The sequence below is a fragment of the Petaurus breviceps genome, unplaced genomic scaffold (assembly GCF_028583685.1).
Source record: "Petaurus breviceps papuanus isolate PSGF00001 unplaced genomic scaffold, PetGlider_PUasm1.0 187, whole genome shotgun sequence".
NCBI lineage: Eukaryota > Metazoa > Chordata > Mammalia > Diprotodontia > Petauridae > Petaurus > Petaurus breviceps.
In genome coordinates, this window is record NW_027185799.1 from 24600523 (window position 1) to 24621366 (window position 20844).

The 20844-nt window shown below is 36.2% G+C and overlaps 1 protein-coding gene across 7 annotated transcripts in view; it reads right to left on the minus strand.

Moving 5' to 3' along the window:
• The window catches only part of KDM4C (lysine demethylase 4C), a 463317-nt gene that overhangs the window by 203349 nt on the left and 239124 nt on the right, over window positions 1-20844 (minus strand). The window lies entirely within an intron of this gene.

Sequence of the window (20844 nt, forward strand, 5' to 3'; positions counted from 1 at the left end):
GTGGTGGCGACAGTGGCAGCAGCAGCAGAGGCAGCGGCAACACAAAGCCCTTTTTGAGTTAGCCAGAATTTCTGCTAAGGACTCCTGCTGAGGACTGCCAGGGGCAGTCACGACTATAAAAGAATATGTTGAAGCAGGAGTGTTAGTCCCTACAACCACAAGATGGAATAATCCTGTCTGGCCAGTAAGAAAATCAGATGGGACATGGAGAATGACTGTGGATTATAGACAGTTGAATAAGGTGACTCCGTCTTTGTATGCTGCTGTTCCAGATACCATCACCTTAATAGAAAGGATCCAGACATATGATGGGACTTGGTATGCAGTTATTGACTTGGCAAATGGACCTTTGCCTGAGGTAGCCTGTTCTGTTTCAAAGGCTTGAAAATGTGGGTGCTTTCTACTTTATCTACCTGTGCCAATGTCATAACTACTCTGATGGCTTTCACTTTCTGGTTTTGGGACTCAGTCTTTTGGTATCTTAATAAATTTTCCAGCTTACTGCCCCATATGGCAAGCATGATGTATTTTGTGATGGATAATTATATCAGCATATCTGTAATCTCCATAGACATTGTGAATATGGCATTGCTGATACAGGGTACCATGCAACTCTTTTAGTAAAATGCTTTTCCCATGGATCCTTAAGCAAAAAATACAATATGATAAAACAATAAAAATGCCTTTTACCTATCTAAATTCTTTCACTAGACTACAACTGCTACATAGAACTTGCCAGCCTTAAGAGGTAAAGTGCCACTCATTTGTATGCAAATGTATTTTGGGATACTGTTTCCCTACTTTAAGAACCTATCTTAAAGATAAAAGACTAGAAAGTCACTCTTCAGAAAATATTCAAATTACTCTGGAGATAAAGACACAAGAGAGTTTAATTCAAGACAAAAGTCAAGAAAGAACATCAAGTTGAATTAGCAGCACCATATGTGCCTGTGGAGCTCCACATGAACAATATTCTCTTCATAAAAGGAAAGTAAGCATGTAACTGACATGCTTACTGTAAGCATCAGCACTAACAAGTTAAAATAATAATCTTAAAAAGCGTAGGTTTGCATTTTCTGACATCAGCAAATGTCCTCAAAACCTCGGAAAACCTAAGGAATTGTAAGAAGCAGAGTCCAGTGTTTCCATTACACAACTGCACTGGTGGCTGCCATTATCTTTAAAGGATATTTCACATCAATACACATATAGTAACCTATATCAAATTGCTTACCATCTTAGGGAGGGAGGGAGAAAACCTGGAACTCAAAATTTGATAAAAAAAAAAATAATAAATGTTAAAAATTGGTTTTACATGTAAGTAGAAAAAATAAAATACCATTTTAAAAAAAGACTATAACTCATCACTTAAAAGGAGAAAAAAACTTATTTTCTCCTTATATTGGCCCCTAAACTTAACAAATATAGATGAATCACTAATTTTACAAACAAAATAGATCAGGAGAAGCAAAAGTAAAGATTATTATGCTTTCTTAAATTTCAATCTTTTTTCAATCAAAATATTAAAACTTCACAGATTTGTCATTCAAGTCTAAATTATGTCTATGGATAGTATTACACAATTTAAATAAAATTATTTTTAAAATACCCTTATAATAATTTGATCTTATTTTTGTACTTCTCTTATTATTTCCCTAATACTCATCTAAAAGAATAAGAAGAAAAATCAAAGTAGAATCACTAACTTGAACTTTCAAGAAAAGTAGGAAACTGCATTAAGAGCCAAGTGAAGAAACAACCTAAAAATTAAATACTTGCAGATGGTTAAATACCATGGCCCAAACAAGATTAAGTGAACAATCTAAGACTGAAGAATGACCCCAAAATTAAATTGAGTTTAAAAGGATGTGGCAATTATTTAAATACTTAATATGCTCTCTTTGAATAAATTTTGCTTACTAAGGTAAAGTGGAATTGTTGTGGAAAAGAAAAAAACACTGGGGGCCATTGGTAGAAGGCCCTGTTTGATGCCAGTACTTGCTAATCTAACCTAGCAGATGTGAAGTCATAGATTCTAAGACAGTACAATTTTCTTTTGCCAATCACAACAATGATTTTGCTGATTGGGGTTATGTTCCACTGATGGTTTTTGGCTGGGTACAGAACCATTCTCTGCCATGAAGAACACAGCAGCATCTGTTATTTTTCAGATACTTGAGCAAAATCTCAGTCTTGGGAGGCATTATATATGATTTCACATGTCCTGGAGGAAATAAAGGGGAAAATTCAGTCACTCAGATAGAAAAGAATTTTCCACTTTGGAACTTTAGTCTACAAACCAGATTTCTAATATTATATTTCTTTTCTTTCTTTTTACTGCAGGATTTCAGAAATTATAACATGAACTCAAAGTTTCAAAGAGCATACTTGAATAAATCCTTTTCAAGAATGTGGGTTTTCAGTATGATAATTTTGTTGTGTTAAGATAGCATTGTGGGGGAAAAAAAGAAGTCAGCTTCTACAGTGCCTTCCATTAAAGTATGAGTAGGTATCCATGGAAAAGCATATTTTATCTGAATCTTCACTTTCCTCAGACAGCTAACTAGATAAGGTGTAAAACACTTGGAAAAGTAATCAGATGGATCTGTTTTTGTTATAGAACAGAAATGTCTTAACTGAATAGAAGTGTTCCAAAAAAACCAAAGTTCTTTTTGTGATCTCTGTAGGGATTGTATTAAGAACAGAAGCTTTCAAAAAATTTACTTTTAATATTCTAATGCAAAATATAAATGAAGGAAGGAGACAAAAATTTGTTAAGAGCTTAGTATGTACAAGGCACTGTGAAACATTCTGAAGATAAAAATACAAACAAAAAGAAACAGCCCCTCCCCTCTAGGAGCTTACAATATTTTTTTTGTATTGGTATATTTATTTTTTATGATATAATCTTTTTTATTAATTTATTTTTAGTTTTCAACATTTACTTCCATAAGAGGTTGAGTTCGATTTTCTCCCAATCTGTCCCTTTCCTCCCCTTGTCCCCTGAGATAGTATGCATTCCAGGAGCATATGTTATAATGAGGAAAGATGACATCTTTTTTAAAAAGAGCTTAAAAGGGGAGAACTGGAGGTGAAGGGAACGAAGGTCCTTTGTGGGCACAGGGTATGGTTTGGAAGTCTAGAAGACAAGAAGAGGGTCTGAAGAGTAAAACTAAGCTGACATCTCCACAAAGTGGAGGCTCCAAGAACTTACCGATAGGAGATGACTGATGTTGCATGCTGAGAAGGACATAGGGGTGGATTGTCTATTCCAGGGTGAAGAGAACCCAGGGACTGAGGGAAATTTTATGAATAGAGAGCACAGTCTGGAAAAAAGGGAGCCAGGAACCAAGCCAGGAAGAGAAAGATTATGCCTCACCTTCACAACAAGATTAAAGCTCCTTGAGGACAGTCCCACCTTACTATCAAGCAGAGTGCAATGGAAAGCAGAGTATGGAAACACAATAACTATTTGTGGAATTGATGTGAGAAGAGCAGTAATTTGAGAGCATTTTTCTATCTCAGTAATTAAACTACATAAATTTAACAAATGAATGTGAATAAAGAATTCCCAGGATATGATAATGCTTTTTAAATTCAATTTTACTTGCAATCCCATAGGACTTTAGTTTTGCACAACTATTTCATCTTATATAACTACGAGGAGCAACTTTTTAGGAGCTAAAAGAAAATGCCAAATCGGTGGTTTCCCAAACATCATGGATGAGAAAAAGAAGAAATTCTGGCCAGGATTAAAGGTGGCTACATTGACCTTTAAACACTGAAAATGAAGACATCTCAGCATCATGGCTGGAGCATTCTGCATTGCTGTGTAATGATTATTATCAAACTGAACATACAGAGATTTGAAATTTATAAAATACTTTTTTACAACAACCCTATATAAGGCAATAAGAAAAATTCACATGAAGAAGGAGCTGAGTCCAAATATTACAACTTTGAATTTTTCATATAAGCATGACCAAAGTCACAAAGCTATCAAGTGTCAAAAATAAGTTTTGTTCCCTGTGCTATGGATGTAAAAATAGCATATCTTTCAAATTTGGAGAGTACATGAAGGTTGGAAGAAGTCAGGAGATGGATTGTCTTGTGTGTGGTTTAGCAAATCCAATATTGCTGGTTCACAGAATAAATGAAAAAGAATGTATAAAGAACTTAGTTGTGAAGGTCTTGAAAAGCTGGGAGATTTTAAATATGACCCCTGAGGTAGGAAGCCAATGGAGTATATGGACATGGGCAGACATGTTTTGGGAATATCACTTTGACAGCTGAATGGAAAATGGATTGGAGTGGGGAGAGCAGAAAACCAAGAATACCAAACAAAAACCTATTGCAATGGTTCAGACATGAAGTGGGAAGAGTCAAAACAAGGGTGGTGGCTACATGAGGAAAGAGAACGTGATGTACAGAAGAAAAAATTGTGAATGTAGAAATGACAAGACCTGCATCAGACTGGCCAAGTAGAGCACTGGGCAGTGCAATGACAGGGAGGAGCTGATGAGGACAACAAAAGGATGGCAGCGCCTTCAACAATAACAGGAAAGTTTGGCAGAAGGGAAAATTGGGGGGCAGGTAGAAACAGTTCTGTTTTTGGACAGGATAAGTTAGTGATGATTACAATTCAGGATGTCCAATAGGTGGCTGCTAATTCCAAGACTGGCACTAAGGAGAGAAGTTAGGGCTAGAAGTATAAATACAGAAACTATCTTCATAGAGAGGAAAACTGAACCAAATGGAGCTGATAAGATCACCAAGGAGTAGAAGAGAGGGAGGGGAGGAGAGAAAGAGAGTCCAGGACAGGGCTGTAGAGGACACAACAATTAGTGGGTAAGACCTGCATGAAGAATCAGGAGAGATACCATGAAACCCAGAGACAAGGAAATATGCAGGAGCAGAGGGTAATTAGCAGTGCCAGGGGTTGGACAGTGGTCAAGAAGAATGAGGATCAAAAAAAGACTATGAGATTTCAAAATTAAAATATCATTAGTGACCTTGGATGGAGCCATTTCAATATTATAATTACAATAACAATGATGATTACTACTACTACTAACATCTATATTGTGCTTACTATGTGCCAGGCACCAGGATAGGTATTTTAAAATTATTATCTCATGTGATCCTCACAACAATACTAGGAGGTGCTATTAATATCTCCATTTTACATATGAGGAAACTGACTTGCCTAAGGTCACAAAGCTAGTAAGAATCTGAGGCTGGATTTGAACTCAGTTCTTCGTCATTTCAGGTCCAGCTCTCAATCCAAGGCCCTAGCAATTAATGATGAGATTGGAAACCAGATGGCACATAAAGCTCATGGCCTTCTCAAGGAGTTTAGCCACAAAAGGAAAGCAAGATCTAAGGCAACAGTTAGCAGGGATGAGTACATCAAGTCAGGGTTTTTGAAAAGAGAAAAGGCCTGTGAGTGCAGGCAATAGGGAAGGAGGCAGAAGATTTAAGAATAATTATATTCTTATATTCTTATAATTATATTCTTATATTATATAATTAAATAAGAGAAATTTAAGAATAGAGAGTGAATATGTTAAGGGAGATACTTGAGAAAGTGGGGAGGGATCTATATAGAAGCATTACTTAGTAAGGAGGCAGCCGACCTCTTCCTGAGAGATAGGAGTAAGGGTTAAGTTAGAGTAAAACAGAAGGTTATGACAAATGGGAGCCAGGGACTGGGGAGTTGGAGATAGGAAATAAAGTTTGTACAATGACAACAAGGGCATCAAATTTACTGGAAAAGGGAGAATATGCAAGGGTGGGAGAATGAGCAAAATCTAGGTAGAGTATTGGTGGCTGGGGAGGGGGCAGTTCAAGGAGAGAGGCAGGTGATCAGATGGTTCATGTAACAGTTAAGTCAGAGTTACTGTGTAATAATATGTGGGAAAGCAATAAGCTACACAAATATGAAGTATTGTCAATATTTCTTATCATCATCATTAAACATAATTACCAATTAGTTCATCTTCAATAAAAAAGTTTCTGTATAGCTCTATTCTTTTTAAATTCAGAGACATGACTTCATCAGAATAGGAAATTTTGGTTTAGGAAATTCCTTCAACTAAAACAGTTCGGCAACTATTCAGGAACTTAAAAGTTTTCAAATGTTGTAACATACTTCTATTTATACTGGAAAAATCCCTGGTTCTGAGAGTTTCCTCACCATTTCTAGACAAATGTTAGAGAAACATAAAGTTCAAAAGTTTAACTGATGACTATTAATAGAAGAATAACTCTACCTTCTAGAAGAGACAAACTACAAATCAAAGAAACTAAAACAGAAATGGATAAAATATATCCTACATACTTAAAATTGAGTGAAGCCATTGTGTCTGACACCAGAAAACTAAAGTGCTATTCAGTGCCACAGAGAAAACTGGTGCCACGTAGTCAGTCAACTCTCACGTATGCGTTAGTAGATCACTTACTTTGTAGACTATGCCCAAGAAGCACAGTGCCATTTCCTGTAACTCACAACACTCACAAGCTACAGTTGAGACTAGAAGTAACAACACCAAACTGAATATGGCTTATAGCTGGGGCAGTATTTGAAAGCCTCTCTCTGACTGTATGCAGAATAAGCACAAAATGATTCTACCTAATAAAGTGCTTTGCACACAGGCATTCAAGAAATATCTGATGAATGAATGAATGAATGGTCTACGACATGTGTGTTGCTAACTCTTGCTAACTCCATTTCCCACCAGCTGCACTCCTTGGACTCACCTCCACCATCACTGTGTCCCCAGGAAAGGTATCCTCTTAGGAGACTGCATTAGCTTTGGGACTCGAGGGTGCTGCTTTGATTGGAGGATGGAGTCAAGAACTTTTCACAAATTCTCCATTAAAAGAGAGTTCCAAGCACTAACTCTCCATTTCCCACCAGCTAGACCCCTTGGCCAGACTCCATCATGCTCCTGGCTAGCCAGGTACCTTCTCCCTAAACCTGCCTTTTCAATTTCCTTTTGTATATTGCTTTATCACATTAAAAATTATAAGTTCCTTGAGGACAAGGATTGTCTTTCTTTTTCTTTTTTATGTCCCTAGAGAATAGCACAGTTCCTGACACACTGTGGGCTAATGTTAAGCTAATTAAATGCCAATTCTATCTACAAATGGAGAGCAACAGGGAAACTTCACTAGCATCCTTCATGTTTTCCTATAATTCACTGATGCTTTGAAGAATTTTATATAACTATAAAGAGCACCTGAGTTTTTTAATAAACTCAATTCCTTCTTTTACATACACTGAAACTGAGGCTAAGAAATATTTTAATACTTACCTAAGGTCAAATAGGAAATGAAGGAACAGCTAGTCAATCAATAAAGATAAAAGATAGGACCTACTCTCAAGAAATTCAATCTAATGGGAGAGATGACATGAAAACAAATATATGTAAATAAGCTAAATACAGGACAAATGGAAGGAAAGGAAGGACAAAAGAAGAAAGGCAACAGAGGAATTAAGAGGGATTGTTTCCTGTATAACATTGCTATAGAAGGTAGAATTTTAACTAAAATCTGAAAGAAGATAGGGAAGCCAGGAGACATAGATGAGATAGGGGAGTATCATTCCAGGAATGGGGAACAGATTTTCCCAAAACCTAGCTCTTACACCTCTGCTTAAAAAAACCCCAGGGTTTTTTATCTCTCACAAGTAAAATCAAATATAAAATACTTTGTCATTCATTACTGTACCCCAACAAACATGCCTTTCAAGTCTTCCTACACCTTCTATTATCCTCATTACTCCCTTTCTTACCCCTATTCGGTGATCCAGTGATATTGGCCTTCTTGCTATTTCTTGAACAAGACACTTTGTCTTCTTACTCCAGATATTTTCTCTAGCAGTTCCAAAAGACTCATGATAGAAAATGCTATCCACATCCAGAGAAAGAACTAAGGAAGCCGAATGTAGATCAAAGCATACCATTTGCTTTCTTTCTTTTTTTTGCTTTGCTTTTTCTTTCTTGTGGTTTCTCCCATTCATTCTAATTTTGTTTTACAACATGATTAATGTGAAAAGTTTAATAAGTAAGTATCTGGGAAGGCTAGGTGGTGCAGTGAATAGAGCACCGGCCCTGGAGCCAGGAGAACCTGAGTTCAAATCCAGCCTCAGACACTTCACACACACACACACACACACACACACACACACACACACACACACACAATATAGCTGTGTGACCTTGGACAAGTCACTTAACTCCAATTGCCCTACCTTCCCCTCCAAAAAAAAATCAAGGTTATCTGTACAGCCTTTAGCAGACTGCACACTGTCTTGGAGAGGATGGAGAATATTTGAAACTCAAAAGTTTATGAAAGTGAATTCTGAAAACTAAAATTAGGGCGGCCAGGTAGCCCAGCGAGCTAAGAGCACCGGCTCCAGTGTTGGGATGACCTGGAGATCAAATCCCAGGCTCAGACACATAGCACCCACCCAGAAACACCTGGCTGTGTAACCTTGAGCAAGTTACTTAACCCCAATTGCTCAGGGGCAGCCAGGTGGCTCAGCGAGTAAGAGCACCGGCTCCAATGTCAGGAAGACCTGGATCAAATCTGGGCTCAGATACTCAGCACCACACCCAGAAATAACTGGCCATGTAACCTTGAACAAGTTACTTAATCCCAATTGCTTTCAAAAAAATAATAATAATAAAATTAAATAAATTAATTTAAAAGGAAAAAATACAAGTCAATAAGAGAAATTGGAAGCTCTGATATAAATGGCCTTCTCAAGATTAGCCAAAAAGACAAAGAAAACTAGAATGATAATTAGAAGGGATGGTAAAATCAAGTTAATTAATTAATTCATTTATTTATTTTGCTTTTTAGAGGGCAATTGGGGTTAAGGGACTTGCCCAAAGTCAAAGGGCTAGTAATTGTGTCAAGTGTGTGAGGCCAGATTTGAACTCAGGTCCTCCTGACTCCCAGGCTAGTGATCTATTCACTGCACCACCTAGCCACCCCAAGTTAATTTTTTTAAAGGACTGGAAAAACTCAGGCATAATAAAGAAAAAAATTCAAATCATAAATGTTTTTCATATCAAACAAATATGAGAACTCCAATAATGAATTAAAAAAAGCGGTCCTTTACTCAATAAGAGATATGTCAATGTGATTTTCTATTCCTGTAAAGTTATGAAAATTGTAACTTAATAGTTATTGTTTAATAGCTTTGACAAAACAGCAACTTACAGATTAAACCCACAGAAATCATCCGTTTCTATTCAATACTAGCAAACATTCATGGAGCAAATGAATGAAAGTGATAAATTGTTCAAAATAACAATAAAATAATAATTAGGTATTTATATAGCACATTAAATTTTGCAAAGCATTTGAATAAGTATTGTCTCATTTGATTCTCACAATGAAGTAGGTGCTATTATGATTCCTATTTTCAAATAAGGCGCTGAGTTAGACAAAGGTTGACTCGCCCGGGGACATCTATCCAGGAAGTGCCAGAACTTGGATTTGAACTTGTCTTCCTGAGGATTTGCTCTTCATGTTATTCTTTATCTAGTCTGCTCCTCTAATTAGCTTTACCAATTGCATATACTTTTAGTGATTACTTTTTTATAGTGTAATTTGAGATCTAGAAATTCTCTTCACGTTTCATTGAAACTCTCTCCCTCCTCTCCCCGTTATTTCCATTTACTTTCTTGATCTTTGTTCCACAGGACTAATATTTTGTTGGTATTTAAAACTCTTGGGAAAGGAAACTCATATATATATATATACACACACATATATTTTTAATTAGAAGGAAACTACACCAAATACATTTCACAACAACAATTAGGGGGAGAATTCTTAACCCCACAAAGAATAAGAATGATCATAATAGAGTAATAATTGATTATAAAACATATTTAATTACATAAAATGGAAGGTTTTTTTTTTGCCTCAACCAAACTGACACAAAAAGGATAATATGGGAAGATGATAATTGGGGTAAAAAATCTTTCTAGCAAATATAACTAATAAAGGTCTTCATATCCTAGATCACACAATCTAGATCCTAGATTCACACAAATATATAAAACTGAGTCATTCATTCCTCAATGGATACTCAAAGAATATGAAAAAACCAAACTCAAAAATAACTTCAAGCACTGAAAGGCCATATTTTTTCATTTTTTTCAGCTCACCAAACTAAGAAAAATGCAAACCAAACCAATTCTAAGGTTCCAACTCACATCTAATAATTTCCAATAAGTGGGGAACAGGCAATACTGGATGTGCTGCAGAAAGATATGTAAACTGACATACTATCAATGCGACAGTGAACTGCTCTACCACTTCTCAAAACCACCTGTAATTATGCTACAAAAACAATTAAATTATCTGTACCCTTTAACTCTTTGTGCAAGGCATTTATGTCAAGACCAATGATTATATACTAGTTTCTTATATACCAAAATATGTATAAAACTCCTTTTTGTAGAAGCCAAGTTCTATAAAAAAAAAGTGAATGTCCACTGAATAAAGAAAAGCCAAGTAAATTATGGTAAATGTATGTAATAAAATATTACTGTATTACAAGAAACTATGAATATGAAGAACACAAAGAAGCACAAAAAAAAAACATTACATTTACTGATTCAAAGGAAAATAAACAGAACCATGAAAATAATATATACAAGGAGGACCACAATGTTAATTAAGAGAATAAAAGGGGGGGAGGCCACAACTGGTCACTGTGAAATTATAATGACCCAGCTTTGTCCCAAATAAAATATATCAGAATATACCTTCCCTTCTTTATAGACAAGAGTAACAGTGGATAAGTAACACTGAATAACCAGGTTAACTCTACTGAACTTTTTCCACCCTCTTTGTCATTCTGCATTATGAGGGATAGTTTACTGGGTAGAAAAAGAGAGAAGGCTATAATTAAAAATGAAAGTGATACATAAATTCTGAGTATCTTCATAGATAAATCTTCCATATTTATTTTGGAACAGATTTATCCTGTAGTTAAATGTGTTGATATTTTTTGTTTTTATAATTCCAAAATTATACTATATATACAACTATATATATACAAACAACAACAAAAGAAGGAAAATAAATTGGAGAAATAGACATTGTTTTTTAGTTGGTCTAAACTAATAAAATAAAATATTATGATACTACTGAAATTAACTTTTATATAGTGCTATACGAATTGAAGGACTTTTGTTATAATGACGTAGTAAGGAGTTATATCAATGAATAAAAGGTACAAAAATAAAATGCATTAAAAAATTTAAGGGGTAAAATTTCTTTCTTATAATACAAGAGGGAAAATAATGTGTTTTTGAGATGCAAAAATAGGTTCACTAGTGTGGTTTATAGGACTCTGGAAATCAAGATCCCTGTTCTCTTAAGTTACCCAGAATTTGTCAGTTTGCTTTATCAAAATACCTGAAATCCCACTAAATAATATGTTTATTTCGGTTACCAAATGGAGAAAGGAAGTGGCTTTCAGTCATTCATGGGGAAGTTTTGCCTTGGAGGTCAATTCATAATCGGGAATACCTTTCAGTGATCAGGTCACCAAGGTTGGGAACCTAACCTACTTGCAAAAAATGTTTAATGGGCATAGAAAAAGTTATTACATGGTAGGTAAATGTAAATTATGATAATTTAAGTAACAAATAACTTCTTTGAAGACTAAGACAGAAACACATAGGGACAAAGGATCCTGAATCATGTACTGGGGGAGAAAAAGGCTGAAAAATGTCACATCAAAAGAGTAACTATTATAGCAATCATTTTGCTTTCTATTAAATACAAACTATTTGATTCATTCAGATACTATTTTAGATGAACGAATGTCACAAATTGACAGAATGTCACAACTTGACAGAATGTGAAAAGGAAGCAAGATTATTTTTTAAAATAATATTTGGCATTTAGGTAATGATTTAGGCCTCACAAAATATTTTCTATATGCTACTTCAATTCATCCTTATAATGACTTTGTGAGATAAGTACTAATAATATAATGATTCCCATTTTACATATAAAGAAACTGAGCCTCAGAGGGATAAAAATGAGTTGTCTATAAGTGGAATAGCTCCTATTTAGGGTACAGAGTATGAAACAAGATTGTACACTTTATAATTCCCCCAACATATACACATGATTCAATCAATCTCTTCTCCATAATATCCTGGAAGTGGATGATAACTAAAAGGCTGGAATGCTAAGGATATGTCTTTAAGTTGAACGTTTCTGTATGATAGCAAAAACTAAACAATTCCACCAGAGCTTCTAAAGAAGCACATTAAGGATGGAATCAGGCAAAACTAACAGCTAGATTTTGTGACTATGTATAGTGTTGAATAAAATACCTAATATATTTGAGCTTGCAAGTATTGTCCAATGTTTTATAATCACATAATGCAGGATAATATGATCTGCAACCAATCAATAGACATTCTAAGCCAATATACTTAGTACTTCTGCTGAATTTGCTGTTTTATTGCCTAAATGTGCAGAAACATAATTGTTTATATGAAAGAATATTATCATAAGTTAATAAGAATGCCTTGAACAAAAAGGAGATCATTATAAAAAAATATTAACATTTGGAGCATGACATTAATATATACATAGTACTTTTTCCCCAAAAAATTTGCAGACTAAGTTTTTCTGAGAAAGGGGGAAAGGCTTGTTGGTAGGATATATTCCTGTCCTTCACTATTCTGCTTTCAAATTAAACTGCAGTGTAAAGGAAGAGGGCAAGGGGGAAAAGAAAGCTCCTCTTTTCATGCCTTTTAAGGAAATCATAGAATGTTAAAGCTGGAAAGGCCCTGAGAGATCATCCGAGTCCAACTCTCTTATTTTATAGATGAGGAAACAAAGGCGCAGAGACGTTACCTGAGACATAAAAAGGCAAGTAAGTTAGTGGCAGAACTGAGACTCATGACTCCCAATATAAAGACCGAATACAACTAAGCATAAAAGGATAAGAACAGCATGCATTTTTACACAATAATTTTAAGATGTAAGAAATACAAATATTCAGACCATTTTGGAGCTACAGAGCACTTTTGAAATGCTTTCTTCCAAACTCCTTATTTTAGAAAGAAGGAAACCAAGGCTCAAAAAGAGTAAGTACTTGCCCAAAGTCACGCCAGTAGGATGTTAAAGTGAAGATTCAAACCCAATTCCTCTTGACTTCAAATCTACTGCTTTTATCTCATCTCCAATTTTACAGATGTGAGTAAACTGAGGTTTACAAAAGTTAAATGACTTGCCCATTTTTTGAGAGGTATTACTAATCTTTTTCTAAGTTTAGACCGTGCACTCTTGACTTTAAGACCCGTGAGCTCTCCCCTATGATTATCATTAGACCATATAACTGAGGCACTAATCAACAAAGGATATAATTTATAATAATTTCCAGTGTTTGTTCATCTATATATTAATACAAATTCAAAATTAAAGTATCATAATTAGGCCTTAAGCAGCACAGTGGCATTGTGGATGAAGAGTCACCACTGCTCTCAAAAAAACTAGGTTCTAGTCCTGCCTCTGTATGACTGCATGAGCCTAGTCAAGTCACTTAAGTTTTCAGGGCTAGAGTAAACTCCCTAAGATGGTAACATACAAGAACATGCAGATCTACTTTAATGGAGCTTTCTCTACCATGAGATCCCCATGCCAATTAGATATCGGGTCTAGATGTACTGAAAGGCACCAAAATAAATTTTTTTTTATCTAAACGAACAAATCTGTCTCACAGGTAAAAGTACATGCTGAAAGACTGGTATAATGCTATGACAAAATAGCTACTGAAGTTAACAACTGAAATCCAAACCACAGCTATTTGGTTAGAGAATTGCAAACTAGCCATTAACCAGACTGTACTTGAAACTGCAAAGTGTACCCATTCTCAGTTACGAGGAAATTGTGTCAATTTTTCCTTTTCAGAATGAACTGGAAAGTATAGTAGTTTAAAAGAAAAAAGCACTGGTGGAAACTCTCACCCAATCATATTTAAAAAAAAAAACCCACACCCACCAAAAAGTAACAAGAAATCAGTGATTATAATCAGTGAGGTAAATATCTGTATTCAGCTTGCACAATAAATTTAAACCATAAGAAAGAGAACTATTAACAAATGGGATGTGTAACAGATAAAAGTTAAAGGCTCACAAAACTTTTTTCCAGGCACACATACCTAGAAAGTGATAAAATGTGCATTTTTCTTCATTGTAGCTGAAAATAAGGTAAAGAATAGTCATCATATATATCCATAATAAGTTCTAATTAAAAAACAGCCCTTTTAATTGATCCCTTTGACATATTTAAATCTTTAATTGAATTACTACATTAATTCTAATATTAATATAGACACTCTTCTTTTAAACAAATTACTGTAACATTCTCTGAAGCCCACTCTCATTTTAGCCCCTAAAGGCATGCAAACATTACAGATATGGATCACAGGCCTAAAATGTCTTAATTTCAAAAGAGATGCTTAACAGCTAATTGAAATACTATACTTGCTGACACAGAGACAAACATAAAGAATTATGGTTATTCACACATTTTCCCGTCAGAGCTATATACTCAGGCTATTACTCTGAACCAGGTAAATATTCAAAGACCTAACAAAGTTTTCTGTAATAATGATAATGATAGCTGTTTTTAGAATACTGTCACAATAGCATTGTAGAGAGGTATCACTGAAGATGAGATTACAATGTAATATTTTTATTTGACTGGAAAAAAAAAGTATTTTAGCCACCTGCATGACAAAACATTAAATAAAAAGAATTGTGGTATATATTCCTGTCCTTCACTGTTCTGCTTTCAAATTAAACTGCAGTGTAAAGGAAGGGGGAAAAGAAGGCTCCTCTTTTAGACAGAGAGTAAGTTGGTCCAGATTCATTTTGATCTAAACCCTGTCATTAAGCTGAAAAGAAGGAGATGATGATGATAATAATGATAATGCCACTGATGAAAACAATGCTGTAAACTGGTATTCATTATTATATTTGTGGAAGGTTACTGAAAAAGGCTTATCTCTGGATGGAATCTATGAAAAGGCAAAGAGTCAAAAAACACAATCAAAAGGATTCAGTGATACACCAGTCACGTGAACTAATCCAAGAACATGAAGTCAAGTGGCTGTCAAGAAGGTTTGCTTGTGATAATAGATCAGGCCCATGTCACTGCCGCCAGAAATTACAGAATGGTTATGCCTAAGGGTTGCAGACTTATTGATCAATGCAGATTATGTAAAGAACTGGTAGAAAGTACACAATATATTACTGTAGGGTCTACATACATAGCACCTACCAAAGACATGAGGCAGGCCTGACTCGGGTCAACACCTTCTTACTTCAGGTTTGATGTAGGCATGAAATAGGGTTATGTGCCAACTCATTTATCAATATTTTAAAAAGGAGATTTACTTAGTCATGGCATAAGAAGGATGCTAAAAAGGGAAAACTACAACACTAAACTTGGGTAGATGTAGTTACGCTGTCACCAGATTGTAAACATATCTGGTCAGCAAGGCAGGGGGTTGGTAACACATGCTATCTTGGGACATCTATCAGGTGTGAAAGCGCCTGATTCTTAGTGGTGGTCTTTTTTATGCCCTTAGATGACCAGAAAGCTATGTCAAGAGAAATACAGCTTGAGCAGTTAATTTTGGGCGAATAAGGTCCCAGGGACAGCTTTGTCATCTTTCAAGAAAAAACTAACCTAACCCATGTTGACAGGGGCTGAAGGGAACCCTGGTAGACAATAGTCATGTTATGCCTAGCCAGGCCTAACATAAGGACTAGAATTATACATCAAAAATTGTTATTTTTCAAGGAATGACAAACAACAAATCCTGATACTACAAATTAAGATTCCAAATATCCTGAAGAACTCAATAAACTGTACCTGAACAAGGCCACTGTAAACAACCACAGATAAAACTGTGGCCCACCTAAGCCTAGACAGAACAAAGATTAGCCAAAAAACAAAAACAAAAACTTAAGAGCAATGCTTTTAAATGGATGTGCCACCATTCCAAACATTCATAATCTCTAAACTACAGGGAACAAAAATATTTCAAAATATAGAGACCTAGCAGAGGAGACCAAAATTTTGTGGAATAAGGACCAAGTACATTATAGTATGACTGTACTTAGAATCAGCAGGGACCTGAGAGGTAACTGACAAACACTCCTACTTTATTGATGAGAAAACTGAGAATCAAAGAGATTAAATTACTTTTCCAAGATAATAAAGGTCAGGGCTGGGATGGGAACCCAAGTCTTCCTAATTATAAGTCTAGGACTTTCTCCATCCATCCTACAACATCATCGTCCCTTTGTCCTGTATGCTATTAGAATGAAGCCTAAGATGCTGTTAGTGAACCTTCCAAGAAATTACATTCTAATAATGAACAACAAAAAAGTATTTTAGCCACCTGTGGGACAATGCTTAGAATATTAATTAGTAAACAACCATTTATTGAGTGTCACAGTGCCAGGCACTGTGCTAAGCACTGGGTATACCAACGGTAAAATGCAAAAAAAATTTTCACATTATCACTAATGTCAAGGAGCTCAAATTATAATAGGAAAACAAAACAAAAGGAAGTGGGTATGGATAAGATACATAAAGTATAAATGAAAGGCAAATTCAGAAGGAAGGCACCAGGAGGAGAAAGACTGCAAGGAAAACCTCTTGGGGAAGGTAGGATTTGAGTTGGGCCTTAAAGGAGGTCATAGATATGAGGAGAAAGAACATTCCAGGGATGAGGGACCAGTTAGAAAAAAGGCATGGAGTCAGGAGATATGGTATCATGTCTGAGGAAAACCAAGGAGGTAAGTACAGCAGGATCACAGACTACATGGAGAGGAAAAAAGTATAAGAAGATTATTAAATGGTTGGAAGAGGGAAGGCAGTGAAGAACTTTCAAAGCCAAACAGAACACTTTTACATTTGATCCTGGATGTAACAGAGAGCCTCAGGAATTTACTGAATAGGGCGGAAACATGGTGAGACCAGCACACTGGGCAAATCCTTTTGGAAGTCTACTGGAAGATAGACAAAAATGGGGAGAGACTTGAGGCAGGGAGATCTATTTGGAGGCTACTTCAGTAGTTCAGGAGAAAGCCAAGGAGGGAAAAGAGGTATGGGAGGAAAAAAAGAAGAGGATGTAGATAAAAGAGGTTATGAAGGTTGAAATAACAAGACTGAAAGCATACTGTATGTGTGGAGTAAGTTTGAGAGTTGAAGATGATACGAAGGTTGTAAGCCTGAGTGACTAGGAGAATACTGGTGCCTTTAGCAATAACAGCAAAGGTAGAAGAAGACTGGGTTTTGAGGGGAAAGATAATGAAGTCATTTGTACATGTTAAGTTCTAGACATTTGTGGAACATCCAGTTTGTCCACTAGACGTTAGTGATATGAAACTAGAGCTCAGGAGAAAAGTTAGGGCTAGATATTTAGTTCTAGAAATTATCCTCACACATATAACTGATATCATGGGAGCAGATGAGATCAAGAAGTAAGAAAGCACATAAGAAGAGGGTTCAGGATAGTGTCTTGAACAGTCACTGTGAGTGGGCATGATGTGAGTGAAGATCAAGCAAAGAAGACTGAATAAGAACAGTCAGGTAGGAGGAGAACAAGGAGAAAACAGGGCAAGGAAAACCGAGAAAAAAGAGAACAGGACAATAGGAGAGACAATATGAAAGGCTACAAAGAGATAAAGAAGAATAAGGATTGAGAAAAGGCCATTAGATTTGTCACTGAAGAAATGATGTGTAACTTTGGAGAGAGGAGTTTCAGTTCAATGATGAAATCAAAAACCAGATTTAGTGAAGGGATTAAAATCAAATGAGAGGAGAAGTAATGGAAGTACCTAGAGTAGAATACTATTAAAAAGTATGAAATGAACACAATAATAGTAATGTATTAATATGTATATCAGCCAATCAATAAACATTTATTAAGCGCTCACTATGCCCTAGGCACTGTGCTAAGTACTGAGGATACAAAAAGAGGCAAAAGATAACCCCTGCCCTGAAGAAGCTTACAATCTAATGAAGGAGACAACATGCAGACAAATATATACATAGCAAGCTATGTAAAAGATAAATATGAAATAATTAACAGAGGAAAAACACTAGAATTTAAGAGGGATTGGGGAAGGCTCCCTATAGAAGAGCTTTTAGTAGGAATTTAAAGGAAGCCAAGGAGGGTTGGAGTCTAAGTATACAGGAATGAGGAGCATTCAGAAAGAATGCCTAGAGTCAAGAGATGGAATATCTGGGTCATGGAACAGCCAGGGGACTGGTGTCACTGGCCCCAAGAGACTAAGGTGTAAGAAGATTGGAAAGGTAGGAGAGGGCTAAATTATGACAGTCTTCATAGAGCATTTTATGCTTTTTGCTGAAGGCAATAAGGAGACACTGGAAAGTTTTCTTAGTGACACGGGCAGAAAGGTGCTTTGGGAAAATCATTTTAGTGGCTGAAAGGAGGATGGATCAGAGTGAGGAGAGATTTAAGGCAGGCAGACCCACCAGTAACCTATTGTAATAATCAAGGTGATTATGAGGTGATGAGGGCCTGCAACAGAGTGGTAGCAGTGTCAGAGAAGAGAAGAGGATATATTCAAGAGATATTGCAAAGGTGAAAGTCACAGGCTTTGGCAACAGTCTGAACACAGAGGGTGAGGGGCAGTGAGGAATCCCAAGATGACTCCTAAGTTGTGAGCCTGAGTAACTGGGAGGATGCTGTTGCTCTCTGTAATAACAGGGAAAGCAGGAACGGAGCACAGTTTAGAGGTAAAGAAAATAGGTTCTGTCTCAGACATAATGAATTTGAAATGTCTACTAGGCATTCAGTTTGAGATTTCTGAAAGGCAGTTGGAGAAAAAAGACTGTCAGCAAGGAGAATGGGGCAAGAAAGGAAGATCTGAGAATCATCAACATAGAGATGGGAATTAAATCGATAGGAGTGAAGTGGTATAGAGGCAGAAGAGAAGAGGGACCCCAGGGATAGAGGGGATGATCTGGGGGAGAACTCCGGAAAGGAGACAAAGAAGCAGCAGTCAGGTAGGGAGCAGGAAAACCAGGAAAGAAAGGTGTCTGAAAAACTAAGAGTATTAAGAAGGAGAGATCAATAGTGTCAGAGGGTACACAGAGGTCAAAGGGACCAAGGATTCAAAAAAGGCGATTGGATTTGACAACTAAAAGATTATTAGTTCAATTATCCATCATCTCTATATAGATGACTCTCAAATTCAGACATCCAGCCCTAATCTATCTCCCGAACCATAATTTCTGCCTTTTGGACATCTTCTCCTAGGTGTCCCATCAGCACTTAAATTCAAAAGAGCTGAAACAGAAATGGCACCTGGGAAAGAGGGAAGTGGAATTTAGAGAAGTAACTTCATTGCCCACTGCAGCTCGAAAGAACCAATTCATATTCCCCGGGTGTCTTCCTTTCAATCCCTTCTTAAAACTATTCGTATTTAGTTAACAGTACAAGGAGAAAGAGAAATTTCTTAATTAGTTTCCTACCAGAGAATGAAGTACTGAGTTAACAATCAAAGTTTCAGGAAACATTTAATTAAATCAAGGCCACAGAAGAATCTCTGTCGTCAATCCCAGTCACTGCTCTTGTGATACCTCCTACAACTTTAAACACCAGACTTTCTTATTCGGAAAGTCGGCATCCTGCTCTCCGATGCAGAGTGGCAGACTTACTCAGGGCTGCATCTGCCACTTACTAAAGACATACATGGTCATGGACAAGCCTCTTTAGCTCACTAAGCTTCAGCATCTTCATTCACAAAATGAAGACAACAGATGAATCTCAGAGGGTTGTTGTGGTTCTTAAATAAGAAAACATATTTAAAGCAATTCACACATTTATTAAAGCTATCTAAATATTTAGGAGGACAAAGGTATAGCTTTTCAAAAGTTGAAGTCACTTATGAGGTCCTTGTTAGCTGACAATACCTTATTACATGATGCACTAGGTTAAGAACATATTTACGTATTTTTATTAATAAGAAAAGAGGCAATGCGGCATAATGAATAGAAAGTATGATTCAGACACATGCTAGACTTAGGACCCTGGGAAAATCACTTAACTTAGTGCCCTGTGTAATTCACTAAGACTTTACCTTGCAGAGATGTTGTCTATCTATACAGGTAGAGAGAATTTCAATATTAAGCACTCTCTAAAGTAATGAAATTAGGAGTCTGCTCTCTACCCCCAAATACTCAGAAGGAAATTCTGCTTTTTTTTCAGTTGCACACTTTAGAAGCAGGTACACATTACCTAGTATGTGCATTCCATTCTATCTACCCATTTATCTACACACCTACCTACCCACCTCTCATAGAGATGTAAATAAAGTAACTTTAGATTCCTAAAATAAGTCCACTTAATCTTTTCCATTGATACATAGTAGAAGTTTGGCTTAGTAAATGCAGGGCTAGCAAAGATGGAAGACAGGTTCACTGCCCACAGTCCCCTGCTCTAGGCAAATCTAGAAGACTATAAGTCACAGAGAAGTTGTCAGACAGCTTTGGGAGAGAAGTCTGCTCCTATGGGAGCCCCCCAGTATCAAATCACAAGACCTGTTCCCTGTCTTTAATTTTTTCTGTTCCTATTTATAGGCTGAATAAAAACCCAGAATCTAGGATATTTATTAACCTGCCACTATTCTCAGATTTGGATTCTCTCTAATTCAACAAGTATTTTCAGTTTTATCACCAGGACTTGGCACAGTATTTTCACTGAGTAGGCACTTAATAAATGTGGACTGCATTAAGTAGTTTGTT